Source organism: Zootoca vivipara, chromosome 4, assembly GCF_965207765.1.
Source record: "Zootoca vivipara chromosome 4, rZooViv2.hap1.1, whole genome shotgun sequence".
NCBI classification, from domain to species: Eukaryota; Metazoa; Chordata; class Lepidosauria; order Squamata; family Lacertidae; genus Zootoca; species Zootoca vivipara.
Window position 1 is genome coordinate 69,868,962 of NC_142587.1, and position 19,320 is coordinate 69,888,281.

The following is a 19,320-nucleotide window of genomic DNA, read 5'->3' on the forward strand; positions in this document are numbered from 1 at the left end:
CAAGTTTAAGTGGACGCTAGAAAATTGGGGAGGGTGAGCTCTGGGACAGAGTAGGCAAAGCAATCAGATAGGATTCACTTTTACAAAGGTCATGAAAAAAGTTGACGCAATTCCGTTCCAACTACATAGCTTGGGCAATAGGAGAAAAGACATACCACAGCATTCAGGAAGAGACATAGCAAGGTACACTCACTATTGCAAACATATAAACTTCATATTTCTGGCCAGGAAGGGAAAACACACCAGTTTTACTGCTGTGGTGACATCAAATAAGAATGTATAGAAATCATGGGCAAGTTAGAGCTGGTGGGAGTATAAAGGGTTTGCTAGCAATAGTAAGTACTTGAATTAGTTCGTGAGCATATGTAAGAGAGCTTTTACTCTCAAAACATACCAGGTGCCATTATATATTGTATATAACGAAGATGTAGCCACAAAATCACATATGCCACAAAGACTGTAGTACATGGCAATGTAGTCACAACCTGACATGCATCTGGAACAGGATCAGGATCAAAAGTCTTGCCATCAATTTCTGGAAGGCAATGAAATTCACAGCACAGCAAACCTGGCAATGAGAACCAATGGACTGGTAGGGTGGGAAGCGAATACTGCATGGGATACTGGTTCCACGCAGTATTCGCCATCCAGCTTTCCACCCTACCAGTCCACCCTAGCAGTCGGTGATAGGTGGAGCCAGAACTAATGACAAGTGAAGCAAACTAATTTTAGTTTTGTTCCCATCCTCCTAATGAAGCCTACAAGGGCAAGACTGAGAATGAGGATGATGACAGCCAGGGCCAACCCCCTGGGCTTGTTGTAAGAAAAAAAGTGGAGTGCTGGATTAGGGCAGGATAACCTTTGTGGGGCAATGCCCCATTTATCTTAATGGACAAACATCTGCTGACTTTGGGGACATGCCACTTTTTACAATTAGATCAGTGGAAGGGCTTTATTTTCACTCAATGTCATCACATAGCCAAACCTTGCTGGCTAAGTGCTGTTATCATATTCACAACATTGTCCCTGATTGGGTTGGTACCATCAGACAGTGATAAAATGGCACCAAAGCAGCAACAGATTGGAGAGGGAGGGCACCAGCTGTGAACAGGTGTAAACAAAATGCACACAAGAGTGGAAGGCAGGTGTATTATCACAAACTCTTTTATTCCTTTAAAAAGGGCAACTGTCAAGTCAAAAGCTGAACCTCATAAAAATTCAGGGCAGCACTCAAGGCAGTCTGATCTGAATAGCACAACATGTCTTTCACAAATGCTGCCTTATCCCTCATCCTCTAGCCTAGCAATGGCAGAAAAGAATTGGAGGGTTTGTTATCTGGGGGACATAGACATCTAGTCACCCAAGTGCCGTGGTTTAGTTCCAGTATCATGGGGATTTACCACATGTTGTAATTGGACACATACCAATGTTTGCATTTCCATTGCATTTCCATATAAGAGGCTGAAAAAGTCTGCTTTTGAGCTGAGAAAAGTCTGAAAATGTCTTCAGCACTCCCCCACCCCCATGAAAGGAAAGTTTAGATGCTAAAATGCAACACCTGTGTGTATTCCACATGCTCTTAAGGGAAAGTCCAGTAGACTTCCTTCTCCTTTTCCCCATCTCCTTTGCATTCATCTAAGAGACAAATGAGGTACATAAAACTTAAGATCTGATAACGGCGCCCATTGCTCGGCAGAACAGTGTTTTAAACAAGCTTCCTGCAGAGGATCAGAAAAGTAATAGTAATATACCTGTAAGTCATTCATCCACAAAAATGACTGGGAACCTGGAGATAACTTAGAAACCATAACGTGGAATTAATGCATTAAGTAGGAGGCAATGAAGCGTCAAAGATATTCACTTAAACTAAAAGAACAACTCAAAGCTATATTCCACCTAATTTGATGTTGATTTAACTTCAAGCTCAATTTCTGAGATACTGAACACCTCATGAAATATTTAGAGAGCTCTCAGGTTCATTGATTTCAGTGGGAGTAGCAAGCATTCATTACCGGAGTGCCTTAGGCAGCGGTCCATGCAGTGTCTTGCATAGTTGCTTCCAGCAAGGAGTGCCACAAGGAGTCACTGAGTAGCAGAGAGAGAACCAATGCTTTCAATGGAGAAGTACATGAGACATGGGAGACTTCGACCTCAACACTATGCAAGTACATAACCACTGATAGCCTAGCAGTCAAAAGAGCAATGTACTAATGGGGTGACCCACTACCTTAGCCACCACCTCACTATGCCTACTGCTAAGGGTGGATGTGCCCCTCACTCATGAAGCAGCTGGTAGTCTAGCAGCAAGCCAAGTCAGGAGATGCAGGTGTTGCTTGGGGACTCTCAGTACTAGAGATGGATGGTCTGTTGCCATTTCTCTGAGTTTCTTATCTTCCAACTCTTAAGTTCAGGTCCACAAATTTCCACATCAGTTTGTACTTTTTTAAAAAGTTCTCAAAAATTTGCCAGCATTTAGTGCAAGTTCCTCTAGATATACACATTTTACTTGCTTGTACTACACCCACTTTTGCAAGTAATTTTCCAGAATATAATGTATTTCTGTATGTTTCCATTAATAAAGACAGAACCATCATCAGCCTGAGAGAGATGTTGGGGCAGCTACTTCCATACATTCCCTGGGGCAGAAGAGGGGGAGCCCAAACCATCACCTCCCAGATAGCTTGAGGCGATTATGTCACTGTACGCTCTATGTACCATATTTGCTTCAATATTTTAAAATTGAGTGCCTTGGCAGGAAGTTGGTATATAAATACACAGAGAGAGGAGAGAGAGAGAGAGAGAGAGAGAGAGAGAGAGAGAGAGAGAGAGAGAGAGAGAGAGAGAGTTGTGCATACTTTCCCCTAATACGTGCATTCCTGTGCATTGCAGTGCAAAATTACCAAGTGCAAATTTCAAAGGATAGCTGCGTTTTGGTTCCCATATTGTTTGGGAAGTGCAGGTTAGGTAAAGGTAAAGGTAAAGGGACCCCTGACCATTAGGTCCAGTCGTGACCGACTCTGGGGTTGCGCGCTCATCTCGCATTATTGGCCGAGGGAGCCAGCGTATAGCTTCCAGGTCATGTGGCCAGCATGACAAACCAGCATGGCAAACCAGAGCAGCACATGGAAACACCGTTTACCTTCCCACTGTAGCAGTTCCTATTTATCTACTTGCATTTTGACGTGCTTTCGAACTGCTAGGTTGGCAGGAGCTGGGACCAAGCACCAGGAGCTCACCCCGTCAAAGGGATTCGAACCGCCGACCTTCTGAACAGCAAGCCCTAGGCTCAGTGGTTTAACCACAGCACCACCTGCAAAATGATCTGCATTTCTCTCCTGTCCGTACTCAGAATGTACAGAAATACAACTGATAAAAAGGCAGCTGTATCTGCCCATTGCAATTGGATGCTAGATGGTTAAGCCCAGCCAAAGGTAACTATGGGGTGCGGCGGTCATCTTGCTTCTCAGGCCGAGGGAGCTGGCGTTTGTCCACAGACAGCTTTCCAGGCCATGTGGGCAACATGACCAAACCGCTTCTGGTGCAATGGGACACTGTCATGAGTGCCAGAGCGCACAGAAACACCACTTACCTTCCTGCCACAGCAGTATCTATCTACTTGCACTGGTGTGCTTTCAAATTGCTAGGCAGGCAGAAGCTGGGACAGAGCAACGAGAGCTCACTCCATCACAGGGATTCGAACTGCCAACCTTCTGATTAGCAAGCCCAAGTCCTTCCACTCCAGCTGAGAGACCCCTTCCCTTTAGCTTTCAGATGCTATTGCTTAAGCCATCAGAGGGAGAAGAACAAGCTATCGGGCACCCTCCATTATGCTAGGATACCATTCCAGCTGACAACTTCCTTCTGCCCAGCCACCAAGTGCCACCCCTTAGACCACCAGAGGAAGAGGGAGCAGTTGTCCTTCCAACATGCCTAAACCATAGGAACATAGGAACCTACCTTATACCAAGTGAGAACATCGATCCATCTAGTTTAAGATTGTCCACACTGACTGGCAGCAGATGGAGTCCATGGGGCATGGAGTCTTTCCCAGGCCTTCTTGGAGATGACAGGGATTAAATTTAGGGCCTTCTGCATGCAGCACAGGTGCCCTACCATAAACTATGATCCTTTCCTCACTCCGTGACTGGCTCAGTTACATCCTGGTAAACTTTGTACCTAAGAAATAGTGCAGGGGTCTGCAACCTGCGGCTCCGGAGCCGCATGTGGCTCTTTTACACCTTTGCTGCGGCTCCGGAGCGGATACGAGGGGAGGAGGCGTCCGAGCCATGCGCCGCCTGAGCCATGCAGCGGCGCCCGCCACGCCCACCAGACACTCGCACGGTGCCCACCGCCGCTGGAGCACACAGCTGCGGTGGCGCGCTGTGCACCTGCGCCCCGCACGGCGCCCGCCGGAGTCCACAACTCCGCTGTGCGCGTGCGCTGTGCAAAAAGGACGCAAGGTGACGTTAGCAGCCCGGGGAGCGTGGTCGGCCCCCTCCCTGCATCAGCCCCTCCCCGCCGCATTTCTGCAGCCAATAGGCTCACGGGGGCGGGGGCGGAGTTATTTGTTTTTTTAAACGGGCGCGCTTCTTCCCGCCCAGCAGCAGAAAAGGCTTGCGGGCTCGGAGCGCGTGTTTGCTGCTGCTGCTGCTCCTGCCTGCGGCCTGCCTGTGGCCTCCTGCCGGCCTGGTCAGGAGATTGAGGTAGCTGTATTAATCAATGGGTTGATTCAATATGAGGAAATTTTATAAGTTCACTTGATGGGAGCAACACACATGAAACCATACAGGTGTCCTAATAAGGGAGTCAGAGTTTTGCCCATTCCCAGTAATCAAGGCAGCCCAAACTCAAAGTTATTTTTATAATGACGAGGATGACATTGGGCCCTCATTATTAATTATTATTTACATCATGATTTATGGTACACTGGAGCCCTGATTAATTTTCTATGGCATTTTGGGGCATTGATTATTGGGCATAGCAAATTTTGCTATGGGGCCCTCTGATTTCTAATTACGTCCCTGTTTTGCGGCTCCTAGTTTATTTTTTTTCTTTGGAAACGGGTCCAAGTGGCTCTTTTTGTCTTAAAGGTTGCAGACCCCTGAACTAGTGTCTGAGTTTGCTGTTTACCTCTTTGCCAATCCTTTTTGCTGTTACACCATATCTTTTAGACTGTAAGCCTCAGGGCTTATTTCTGATCTATGTAAGCTGCCCTGGAAGCCTTTTTCAGCTGGAGAGTAGGATAAAAATGCTTTAATGTAAGTATAAATAAACTCTCAGGCTGAGGTGTGATCTAGTATTAGTTTTTGGATAGGCTGCTTGAGTAGAGAAGCTTTGAAGGGTTAATATGCATGCAAACACCTAGCAATTGGTACATTTTATGAATTCAAATCACAGGCCGAGCTGCAAAGCAATGCTCCCATTGTCCCATGAATTGAACTTTATTACACATAATAATCAAAATGTGTAGAAGAGAAGCTCTAAGGAGGTAGGAAACTATCATTAGGCATTTACAGAACAGCAACAACCAGGCTAGATTGTATCAAATGAAGCAACCCTTTAAAAACCCAATTGGAAAAAAGTTGCAAATGTGTAGGCATCTCTCTGTCACTTGGTAATTAGGTATCAGCTGTTACACAGTGGGACAATGAAGGCGTTCTCAATGCGCCAACACAATTTTCTTAGTGTTGCAAGTCTGGATTTTATCTGCCTGGCAGGCAATAATATATTTGGGGAAACTTGCTGGAAAGTCAATGACTCTGCTGTAACCAGTGACTGCTAAGCTCCCACAGGCTCATTTGAAATGAGCTCACCTCAAATGAGTTAATTTTGACTTGATTCAATTTGAACTTGATTCAATCCAGTCCCAAATTAAACTCATCTAATATCATCTCCATTCCACTGTAAGACCTGATCATATTCCTGATTATGTTATTGTAAACATGGTGGGGACTTCATGCCTCCACCTCCAGCCAAAACTGTTCCTTTCCCATAAATGTAGCTGAGTGGCAAGGCTTCACTAGCTGGAAGCCTCAATGTGTGAAGATATGTTGTGTCAGAGCCAGCAGGGACCAACTCCATGAGCTCTTCATGAGCTCTTCACCAAGTTCCACAGGGAAACTGACATTCAGCGACAGTTTATTTGACGCCACTACAGTCTCAGGCCCATTGGTAGACATCATTCTGGTGCCAAGCCCTCATTTTCCTTACTTCCTCTTCAGAGTTCCAAACTGCAGCATTCTCAAGCATTTTATGCAAAGCAACACAGAATCTCTTCCATCAGAGGACCACCTTTTCTCATGGCATGGTCCACCCTGCCTCATTTTTTTCCCACTCCCTTCAACTCCTGGCTTTAGCCTCCTTGGTGGTGGTCTCCATGTTCCTCCTCCAAGCATCCCACTTCTTCACTCATGGCCTGTCCTACTCCCAGCCCAATTCCTCTTCATCAACCTCTTCTTGATGCTCCTCCACACCAACTCCTTCATTCTCATATTCTGAATCCATAGCCCCATAGCTGCCAAGTTATCCCTTTTTTTCAGGGATTTTCCATTATGCTGAATAGGCTTCCTCGCGAGAAAAGGGAAAACTTGGCAGCTATGTAGCCCCTCCCCACCTTCTTCTGTTTTCTTCCTCAATTAACTCTTTGGTAAGCTGGTCAAGATGTACCACAGCATCTACTCTATTTGTCCTTCACCTGGGAACCCTATCATAACTGCTCCTCTTCTAGCCCAGTTCTCAGCAAGCTTCTGAGTCTTCTCTCCTGCCCCAGCCCCAACTGTCCACAGGGTTCTATTAGACCTTTGACAGCTTTCTGGCCACAAGAGTGGATGGGAGATGCCATCTGTGGATCCTGTCACTCTTAAGAGGGTCTTTAGCATCCATGCAAGCTACACACCCATTATTATTTACGCCTGAGATACTGTGTCAACATGAACACACATAGTAGTGTACCATGAGCAAGGATGCATGTAATTCCAATGGCTTTTGGTGACCTTTTGGGGCATCAGAACTCATGAGAACTGCAGCTCCCGTGGATCATTGTGGCTAAGGGACTGCTGCAACATCATCAGCCAAATCAAGGTCCTATGGCATGAGTTTGCTGCTGCAGCGGTTTGATAAGCTTCCATAGGGAAAGGAACAGGAGGCTAAATTGCAAAGAGCTGGCACCTGCCCACTCCTAGTGCAACGTAGGCCCAAAGATGGGAGAGGTTTGAGCTTGGCTCAAAATGGGCAGAAGGACTCCAAACTGAGGGAATTATTATTTTTCCCCCAAACTCCAAAGTTCAGCAAACTCACAAGCCTAAAGAAACCATGGGTCTTCAAAAGAGAGCAAGCAAAAGAGAAACAGGAACAGTAATGCTGAAGGCAGAAGCCACCAGTGCCAAAACAGTTTTCCAACTGCATTGGATGTAATTAGTTTTGCAGTGGAAAACAAATCAATTACAAAAGCAAGTTTTCAATCCTGTGTCCAAAACAATAATGGAGAGTATCAAATTGATTTTGGTTTTCAAGTTTCATTGTCTGTGCCAAGCACTTGTTTCTATCTGACGAGTAGGAATGTCAAGTGAATTAAGGACATTGATAATCCTTATTCTATGTCTATTGCATATACATTTCCAAAACCAATTAATTCTAGAGTGCTAGTCATATGAGTCTTTTGTAGCAGAAAACACCCAAAGTATTATGTGGTGTTTTAAAACCCGGGATGGGAACCTGTGTCTTTCCAGATGTGGCTGGACTCAAACTCCCATCCGTTCAAGTCAGCATGGCCAATGTGCAGGGATAATGCGAGTTTCATTTCACATTACCCAGCTCTGCATTAAACCAGGCATGGATACAAACAGATGTAACACAAGAGGAAAACAATACGAAGAAGACAAAAATGATCCTTTCACTAACTTACATCAATTGATTCCCATGGGTCTACTCGGAGTACAATCCAGGTGGACATAGTCCATAAGCCAGCAACCTGAGTTTGTTTCTGGCTATAGATCTTTCAACAGCTTAGCAGGGAGTCAGCTGACCACGGACTCCCATGGACAATTGCAAGCATCTTGTTCCCTGCCTTGCATACACAGAGATCTCTGCATGCTGCTAGCTTTCAGATCCAGCTCTTTGCAGGTGAGCACATTAAGGGCCTCCTACTGTTGCATCCTGTCAATGTCAGTCATATTATGTGGCATTTGTGGTGGTGTTATTTCTTGGTTACGAATAAAACTCAAAAATGAAATGAGAAATCAAAATAAACATTTATTTTAAAAATAACCACTATATCTATGCTGTCGTACTTACTGGCGTAAAATTCATGCTTTTAAATACTTATTTAAATTTGATATGCTAAAAAACATTTTAATTATATTTTGGGCACAAGCAGTATCTTTAGAGAATTACTCTGCTCTTCCCCTCTACATTTTTTTATTGAAACCATCATTTTAAAAGCTAAAACACATATAAACAGTAACTCTGCTTGAGATTATGTTATTAGAGAGCAGAAATGCCAGTGTCTTAGAATGATATATTCCTGCATAATATCTTAATGTACATAATGCTGAGGAAATGCATTCTGGAGACTTTTTCATTGGGTTTTGTCTGTGCTTATTTAAGTATAAATAAAATATATTAACATCATGCAACTTCCCACTTTCTCCTCCACTCTAGTCTTATTACTGTCGATATATTTATCAAACAATTGCATAGCATGCAGTGATATGATATATTTCCTTGTATATATTACTTGAACATTTACATATAAATAACATGGGATGGTCGTCCCACTGCAAGTTCACATCATACATTTAAAGCAAAGTGAATGAGAACTGCCAGCACCTTTAATAAACTACAGTTCCTGGGACTCTTTGAAGTGAAGCCAGGTGCTTTAAATGTGCTCTGAATGAGTTTAAATGTATGGTGTGGATTGGCTCATAGAATACATGCTGTTTGTAAGTATTCTGACATTCACTAAAACTCCCTTTGGATTTCCCATCACTGGTATTCTTCTACATGCCTGTTAAATTATTACATAGCTCATGGATTCTGTGACCACAGCTAACCCAAATTAGATATGCTTAAGTTTGTCTTACCCATGCATATATAATGCTTGATGAGTGGCAGCTGGGTGCGTGCATGAACTGAACATTTCAAGCTGCGATATCCTGCACATTGTCATTTCTGGGTGCAGAAGGGCACCTCAGATCCTGTTTCTCCAGAGAACGTATCAGTATTTTCCTCAGGTAACACCACTAGGAGAAAACACACCACCAACCTTCCCATGTCAGAGATGCCCACATCACTCTCAGCTCTTATTCTTTTCCACCTCCAGGTCTTCATTTGGACCTCTTTTTCAAAGTGTTTGGGTCTGTGATACGGTGATGTCACCAGTGCTTTTCTTCTAGGGAAAAATGTACCAATACTGTGTCCCCTTGAGTACCCCCAGGAAAACCCCCACTGGATTTCACTCTCGGACATCATGGTTTGTGGCTACCCCAGATCCACAATGCCCCACTCTGTCAGGAGCTACTGTGGTTTGAACTGAGACTCTTTAGATCTATCCACAACTGTATCCAATGGTGAGCCATATTAGAGTTGCTGCAAACAGAATCCCTGACCTAGACCTTGTGCAGAGTAGAACTGAATGAATTCTCTACCACAAGAAAAGAGCTTTAAACCTTTCCAGCAAACAGTCTTAAAAGGGTTACAAATAAACAATACACAATAAAAAGCAACACATTGCTCTTAAACAAACTAGCAATGGGTTCCATTCTTCTTTAAATCCTTAATTTAGTCCAAGAACTATCTTCTATCTATCTGTTTCCAGAGATAGCTCCTAATCAACTGCTGGTCCTGCTGCCTTCATCTCCTGCTATGACACTTAGTTATCAAGTTTTCCTATGGTTAAATCATCACTGAAACACAAGATCTCCAGTCTATCCTTGTCACATTTACCTAGTTTAACCCCCTGCCTAATGCAAACTTCTCTTTACAAAACCTTTTCATACATAATGCATTCCAAACATTGCATTTTATGCAGATTAAACTTAAATCTTTAACAAGTCATTGAACTGCACGTAGTATCTGGCTAGGCAATGTAGCATCCTTAGGCTCTGCACTGACCTTGTCCACCTAGGGTGGTCATTGAGTCTTCCTGGGTAAGAAACACAAGAAGAGAGGTTATTCTTCCAGATAAGCCATTTCTTGAGCCACAAGGGCTTTCTATGCTTTGGTATGTTGCTGTATCATTTTATCATCCTTCTCTCCCAAAATGCTCTTGGGTCCCTAGTTCTGGCTTGCTCCTTAGTCCTTCCTACTCATTTATCCTTCGTTTCTGGCTTATTCTTCGATCCTGACACCCAGCAAACCTCAGACTGCTGCCGATGGTCCTGCCCTGCCAAACATTACATTCATTTCACCTTGTCTTACCTATTTTGACTGCCAATGACCATTCAATGTCTTGGGTAGAGTTTCTCCTCAGTCTTTCTATTTAAGATCTTTTTAGCTGAATATGTCAGGAGCGACCTTATAGTCTTCCACTAAACAATGGGTTACACTGAAAATGCTGATTGAAAGATCATATTAAACAATTTTATTAAATTGTAGCTAACATGTATGGTTTTTATCAAAAAGTATTGTTATTAACCTCTGGGTGAAAGCTACTTCTGTTAGCACAAAAAAGTTGAAAACAGATTGCTTAATAGCTCACATATTTATTACAAAAACAATAACTCCTATTCAGATCCAAAATAATTAGTTATGGATGCTCAACTACTTCTGATGCTTATCAAATTTGTTAATTTAGTCAGCTCTGCTACAATCTATAATTTCCACAGATTTTCACTTTGGACATCTGGTTGTGATTTTCATCTTGCTAGAAGATTTTCTATTTTTGCCATTGTTAGAATGCATATAACCAATTCTAGATCTTCTTCAGTAACCGGAAAAACAATTTATTATACAGTTTTCAGGCTTCAGGAGAGATAAAGGGACAGAGACAGGAAGGCTTAAGCATGACTGAGGCAACAATCCTATGCACACTTTGCCATTCAACAACAGCAGAGATATATAGGATCATGTGGTTAAAATGTTGGATCCAGCCAACTGAACATTTATTCCCTAGTCCTGACATCAAGTTTTATTTGCTGGCAATTAATTATGTGTGATTTATTCCCATTTCTGTATTTTAGATGCCAAAGCTGTTGCAAATAAATATAATATCTCTCACTGGGGTTCATGATTAGTCAATAGTTTGCACTGTTATACTTAAGCACTTTTAAACCATAATTACAGTGATATCATCACCCTTATACAAAAGTATGTTGGCTAGCAGGAAATTAGGAGACAGTGGGGATGGACAAATCTGTTGGTTTCAGTTCTTCAAGTTTTTCTTTTTTCCCAATCTTAAATGCAGTTCTCCATGTTTGCGCAACAACTTTCATTTTTTTTAAAAAACTTTTAAAAGGAAAATTCATCAGCATTTTAGTGCATATTTCTCCTAATAAACATATTTTGGTATGCAGATTTAACCCATATACAAGTTTTTTTGGAAGCAATTTCCCCATATGTAATGCATTTTTTGTTATTTTCACTAATATGCAATTTTATGCACGCTTCCCCCTAATATATACAGTATTGTGCCCTTTACTTGCCTGGAGAACTGCATTGCAAAATTCAAAGGATGTCTGTATTTTGGTTCACATATTGTTTCAGAAAGTGCACATTTTGTAAGTTCATCTTTAAATGTGAACTGAACCAAATTTCTCCCCCACCCCTAGTAGGGAGTAACTAGATGAATATTCCAAGATGCTTTTTTTTTCTCCTACTGGAGGAAATGCAGGTGGGACTGGCTTGCCTGATTTCATAAAATAAAAGGAAAGCTTGCACCATGGAGAAATATATTCCCTTGACGTGTTAATGTTACACATGCAGGGCTATTTCAACATGGGGGTATCTTTAAACATGGGTTCTCCTACATTCGTTCTGAGGTTGTATAGTATTGCAAGAGGCTTCCCAGATGTGTGTGGCTAAATGTTTGGATCAGCTCTAAATAAAGCCAGAAGGCATAGGCAAACAACACTACTATTAGACTTTAAAAATTTACCATTTTTAATTAAATAACAAAGCAAAAGCCATGGAATGCACAAACAAGGAACAATTATGAGCTCAATAAGCCATTCAGCTGTGATGAGAAAATACTCAAACAACCTTCTAGAATAATAAGCCAACACACTCTAGTAAGCACAACAGACCTTTATCAAACAGTGAGTGTTCCAGGCAGATCTGAGGGGGCTGATGATTGTGATTTACATCTGCCTTAATTGTGTTGAAAGGTTAACTCCAGAAAGTGCATAGTGATGAGCTCAAAATGGGGAGGAAAGGGGGGGGGAAACAGCAAGTACAATTACAGCCCAGAAACAACAGCAGGCTGTCAGAGAAAGCAGCCTCAGACTGTAGCCTTCTTCCCTAATTCACCTCACTACAATACCTGCGTGAACCATAGACTTCACAAGTCTTCTAAACTGTAGCAAATTAAGACATTATGTTTGCAGTCCACGGATTACTTGCTCCTTCATGGAGAAGACGTCCTAGCATTGGGGGGCAAAAAGACTGCGGTATGGAAGAATGCATACAAACACTATACAAATGAACTTGACACAAACACTATACCAAGTTGTTCAGGAGAAGAAGTTTCCATACTTCGAGGTGGAAAGCTTGTGAGCATTCACAAGCCACATTTAAATGGTGTGCAACGGTCTGTGGGTGCAAGCGGTGGCACTTTCTCTGCACAGACAGAAAAGAGAGCCGCCACATAAACGGACTAAAAACATTGCACATTGCTGAGTTTCATAAGCCTCAGCCAAAGGTCTCTAAAAAGTCAATTATTCAATAGTGTCATGAACTGGCAATACCACAGGGAGGAGAAAGAGGAGGTGTGGCCTGGACTGGGACACACCGGCGCAAACTGGGGATGGGGAATGAGAGGTTGGTAGATGAAGTACTCACCAGAGCCCTGTCTCCGTGAACACAGTGAGCTCTGAGGCGTAGGAAGCAGCAGGCAGGGTGCTCCAGAAGGCTGAGGCAGGCAAGGGCCCACAGACAAGCTCACTAGCTGGCCAGGTGGGGCTTGCTAGTTCTGGGAGGTGGTGTGTGATTCACTTAGCTGGGGTAGGCTCAACACAGGTGAGGGTCATATGCCTCGTCAAGCCCAGGTGCAGCCATCAGCATGCAAATTATAAAAGGGAAGCAGAGCTGAGGTGCTGTGTCTGCTCAACTGCACATGTTAAGAGACCTCCAGTGGGGGGGGGTGTTGGTTTGGGGCAGGGCAGCCAATGGATGCTTCAGGAGAATTAGCAAAGGTCACCTTCCCTTCCAGGGGAATTCCTTGGCTAGGTCAAAAGCCTTTCATGCATGCATTTCATATTCGTGCACATGTAAGAAGAGGGAAAACTGCCCAAAATTAACAAGAAAGCATAAGGAGGTCATAGTGTATTTGGGAAATCACTTTAAAGGTCTGTTATATATCTTGACAGGTCATGTGGAACCAAACTCTGACTACAAGCTCCTAAGCCTGTATTACAGTAAAACTTTATATATATATATAAACTTGAAGCCTGTAAATGAAAACTTTATTGACTCTTATTGAGATAGTTAAAAATAGTGCATCAACATAGACCTCAGACCTAGAAACCACTGCGAACAATTATTCTAAGGGCGAATCAGTTCCTTATTAAAGGAACTGACCACTCTATGTTTATCTCCTCTAGTCATACAGAATTATGGATCTGTTACTATACTTGGAAGAGTTTTTATGGAGCCATTAAAAATTAACCATTTTGTTATTGATTATTTGAAAAATGGAAAGGTGTTGTTGTCTTGGATGTTTCTTCTTCCGCTGGCCAGCTAGCTACTTTGATAAAACAAGACTTAAGTTTAAAAGCTTAGTGTAACTTTTTACTTCAGTATCTCTATGACAGATCATTTGCAGAATAGTCTTATATATGAATCCTTGAAAGTAAGTTTCACTAAGTTCAATAGAAATAACTTCACGTATATGTGCATAATATTACAGCCTGGCTTATATATTTCTAAAGTGTCAAATTTAACAAATAAGAAAAACAGAAGCAAAGATATATATTTGTGAAGGATTGGGAGGGGGGGACCCAATACACATTGTCAGCTCACATTGAGAATACAATTGTTATCTGTACAAAATGAAGACAAACTTCGGAACAAACAGATCACTTGGCATGCCCACATTATATGCCCAAAAAAGGTCTTTTCAGAATTACACCTCCAACATCTATCTGTACTAAGTCCCTTCCTTGTATAATTGTTGCTGAGTCCAATATACAAAGCCCCCATCAGTCTGAATTTCAAATTGGGAGAAATGCTCCAATAAAAACTTAAAACAAAATTCCATTCTTTAGGTCATATAGCATATTCTAATTCACTATTCCACAACTCAAATTCTTGGAACACTTACTTTACAAAGGTCTAGTAAACATAAATAACAGTCATGGATTTAGCTTTCTGAGATTTTTAGTTTCTCATCTTTAATGGAATATCCATGGGTTCAGATGCCTTGGCTTGTTCTTGACATGTGTTTAATTAGATGCTGAAATTTTACAGAAGACACATTACTTTGTCTTACCACCCTAGAAAAAGGTGAAAACTTTTCTCTGAATGCTTCCCGCCACTGGAGAAGACAAAAAAGAGGAACCTCAAAGCCCAATATAGGGACCCCCTAAAAAAATACTTTTGAAAATCCCACATAGTCCCTAGAAAAGGCAAGTAACACACTGTAGAAGATTCTGTTAAAAAGAGGAAGCAGAGAGGGCAGACTGGGTTTACATAACAGCCTTCTTATTAAAGGCACATCCATCCCCATGGCCAAGGGTATGTGACAAATTCGCCCTGCTCAAAAGGCAGGAGTAGCATTGTGGAACATGCAAAATAAATGCCAGCCCAGATCCTACTGCTGCTATTGGCACATCAGCAAATCCAATTTTTAGAAACCCAATTTTTAGTGCTGAATCAGAGCAAATGTTAATTTCTCCTGCGCTAAAAGAAATCCTTTAAAATGTTTGACTACCTCTCTCTCTCTCTCTCTCTCTCTCTCTCTCTCTCTCTCTCTCTATATATATATATATATATATATATAATCAGGTGAAGAATTTAACTGACATATGATTTTCCAGGCACACAGTACAATTCATTGATAGAATGACTGCATGTTGGCTTGTTTGTCTGGCATCACCAGACTTATTCAATCAATGTCACTTTGTGTTGGATTTTAGGGAGTCAAATAGTGATACTAAAAAAGTCGGCATTAGAATGCAAGAGATACCCGAGTGCCGAGAATATGTTTTATTCAGCTGACCTCTGTGTAAAATGAAGGATTTTGATTTACATATGCCTTTCCATTGAGCAAAATGGAAAGGTACAGCAAAAATAGCTGCACTTATAACTAATGTTGCTTTCTGTGTAGTTGGGAATTAGCAACCTATTCATCCTAGTAAGTTCAGCGCTGGGATCAAAGCAGACTGAATTCGTCAAGATGTCTATAACCAGGTTTTTTTTAACAGGAACTCACAGGAACTCAGTTCCAGCACCTCTCTGGTCAGTACCCTTGCCCTCTTAAGAGAATGAGGAAGGTGTTCATAGTGAGTTCTGGCACCTCTTTTTCTAGAAAAATAACACTGTCTGTAACTAGTGGACATTCACCACTTCCCTGGTTGGCATTGGTTGTGTAACCCTCGCTCTCTGCCTCCTTCCTAGCCAGCCGGACTCATATGGCCACTGCCTGATGGAGAATTCCCATTGGCCATCACGGCCATGTGGGTGTTACTTCGCAGCCAGTAAGGCAGGTTCAAATGGACCAATCATGAACCCAGGTCTTTGGTTCAAGATAGCTTGATTTGAGTGTAAATCTGGAGACTTAGAAGTGTGCCTTTTTCTATTATCTAAAGTCAATTTTAAGCTTAGGTTGACTGAAACCAGAGTTACTTAAACTTGGAAATGAGGCAGACAACGTACAATATGATATTCTAAGAAGAATTGTGTGAAGATGATTAGTTTATTGGTTTTAATCAAGTCTTGCGTTACTGCATCACAAATCTTCTTTTAAGCAAAGTTGTTCTTATTGTTCATATTCTTTAGTAGTCAGACAACACACATTCACAATTGCAATTTATATATCACAAATATATGAGAGAATGGCTACATGTGTGTGTGTGTGTGTGTGTGTGTGTGTGTGCTTAGCCCAATCGACATTGGATGTTGACTTTGCCCCCTTGACTTTGCCCACAAGCAAATTTACCCAGAATTCCACCTGAAGGGTCTCAGACTGGGATCTATCCCAGTCCTAACAGAAGATAGAAGTAACTAAAGCTGACACACTGTGTGTAAAAAGCATGAGTTCTGCTACTATTTATAGATGTAGTGAAGGAGATTGACTGCTAGGCTTAGGGAACCAGCAAGCGTGTTTTTGTACTGATGTTTTCCTATTTCAATCAGCTACCCAATACTTTCTTCCACGTGAAAGGATGTGATTATTGGTGAAACCATGGGGCACTGAATTATATTTCTTTATACTCAAGTATCCATGTCTGCAACTTTGTCATTTTCCAAAGCTTTGAACAAAGTAAATCAGTTATCGGTGATATTCTGTTAATAGATTTCCAGTTGTCTCATCAGTCAGTAGTTCCTCCTGTGCTTCTCTGGCCATTTACTACAGTGTACCTATTGACTGAAGTGAGCAACACTGCATGAAACAGGTTTTTGGGGGGGGGAATGGTAAGAAAATTGTTTACTGTTAACTGCCAAGCAAATCTGAGTCTGCAAAAAACTTCCCATTGTTCCAGTGAACATTTAAAACATTCTTATGATGCCCAAATATCAGGAGTATATACTTGAGGTGAGGCATGGATAAAATAGTTACTCTGCATTGTTTCCTCTTTTTCCCACAAATTCCTTTTGACTTCAGCATTTTTGCCTAACTGCAAAAACAAAAGAGAAAAAGCATAGGAGAGCTCACACACAAACTAGCCATTACCAGTATAATTTCATTTTTAAATTTTGTTTTTCCCCCACATAGCCCATATTTTGGGTTTGTTGGTGGAAGAGAGAGTGTTAACAGAAAGAAAGCAAATGTGTTAATTTTAATTATATATTGCAGGTTACTCAAATTACAAAGCTATTTCGCCTGCATCAGTTCTAGAACCGCACAAGGCAATTTCAGAATTAGTGGTGACAGCAAGTAAATTTATATTCTGCTAAATTACCATCTTTGAAATAGCTGGTCTACTGTCAAGAAGACCATTGTATATGTAAATGCTTCAAACTGGCTTTAGGAGGTGCATTTACACCTGGTTCAAATATCACATTCCTGGTCCAAGAAACTGTTTGTTGGATGAGAGAAGAGCTCTAGCACGGAATCCTCTTTTCTTCCATTCCTTCCTGTTTAATTGGTCCTTGCAAAGCAAGATTGCAAATCATAGTTTAATCAAACCACAATGATCTGGTGTATACATGATGCCAAACTGTGGCTCAACGAATCAGGAAGCCAGACATGGAAGGGGAAGAGGGGAGGGACAGGCAGGGCTTTGAGCTTGTGTCTTGTTCCTGGTAAACATATTGTGGTTTATTAGACCAGAAAGATGACTTCTGAATTATAATTCCTACTAAAACTTCTTGGTGCTTCTGATAGTTCCATTAAACTCTTGAGTAACATCTATCTATGTAAGCATTTGACTACAGTAATGCCATTTGACCCTCTTCAATGAGTATTTAAATCATTTGCATTCAGCCAATGTTTCTTGAGCAGTAGAGTTCTCCTTTGCAGATCTGAAGCATTAGCAATACCTTGGTTTATGTGCTATTTTTGCCTTTTTTCCAGCTTCTTCAATAAATTTTTCATCCTGCAGTATTTCATCTAGCCACGAACAATGCACCCATTTTCTTCCAGCCCTCCAAACTGTACTGCTGTGGTAAATTATATTTTATGGACACTTACCCAAATTCTGGAACTTTAACCAACAAATCCCAATCTGAATATTTTACATTCACATGTACAGGCGGAGAAAAGCACTCAGCTGAGATAAAATGAACAAAATTTAAATCAAACCCCTGGTGCTTTTGCAAATAACATTGGAAAATAACCTTTGTTACACACTTTTTAAATTTCAGTTTTCTATTAGGAAGGCTACAGCTTCTCAATTTTGGTCTTTATGGTTAGAAAGTGGCTCATCCCATTCAGTCAATAATATAGTTTCTACCCGCCCCTGACCACTGCTTAGTCTGGGGCTTCAAATGAAATGCTAACAATTGTTTTACACACACACACACACACAGACACGATCAAAGGAGGAATGCAATCAGACATTGCTTCCCCCCTTTTTTTTCATTTTTGCAACATGGTACTGATCCTGCTCAGATCTCCCCATGGTGCCTAAGGAATGCACTATAAATTGTATGTGCCATTGACTTTCATAAGAAGAGCCTTTTGAGACCAGACCAAAGATTTTGTCCAGAATTCTCTTCCAACAGTGGTTTCCCACATGCCTGCAGGAAGCACAAGTAAGACATGAGTACAGTGGTACCTCGGGTTACAAACTAAATTCGTTCCGGAGGTCCGTTCTTAACCCGAAACAGTTTTTAACCTGAGACATGCTTTTGCTAATGGGGCCTCCTGCTGCCGCCGCACTGCCACCACGCCATTTCCATTCTCATCCTGGGGCAAAGTTCTCAACCCGAGGCACTACTTCCGGGTTAGCAGAGTTTGTAACCCAAAGTGTTTGTAACCTGAAGCGTTTGTAACCCGAGGTGCCACTGTACAATAGTCCTCTCCTACTGGTGATACTGGAGGGAGTATAAAGCCATTGAGACAAGCAGTCATTAACAGCCATATGCTCCATGTATCTGTGCGATCCCATTTTAAAGCCATCTAAATTAGTGACCATAACCACATACTGTGGAAACTAATCCCGTCACATGTGAAGAAATGCTTCCGTTAGTCTGCCCAGGATCTCAGAGCATTCAACTTCACTGGACAGACTATGAGAGAGGAATGAAATTTCTATTTCTCTACTTTTTCCAACCCATCCACAATTTTACAAATCTCTACCATGTTTCCCCTTGCTTGTTGTTGTTGTTGAGAGAATGGAACCACCCCCACCCCTACCCCGAAGTAAGGTTACCAGGCGTCCCCATTTCCCAGATTTACAGATCAGTCCCCACTCCCCATACAAAATCAATTTAAGTTGAAAAGTGTCCCCAGATTCATTGGGGGGGATCTGGTAACCTTACCCCAAAGGTGAAGCATTTCCTCAT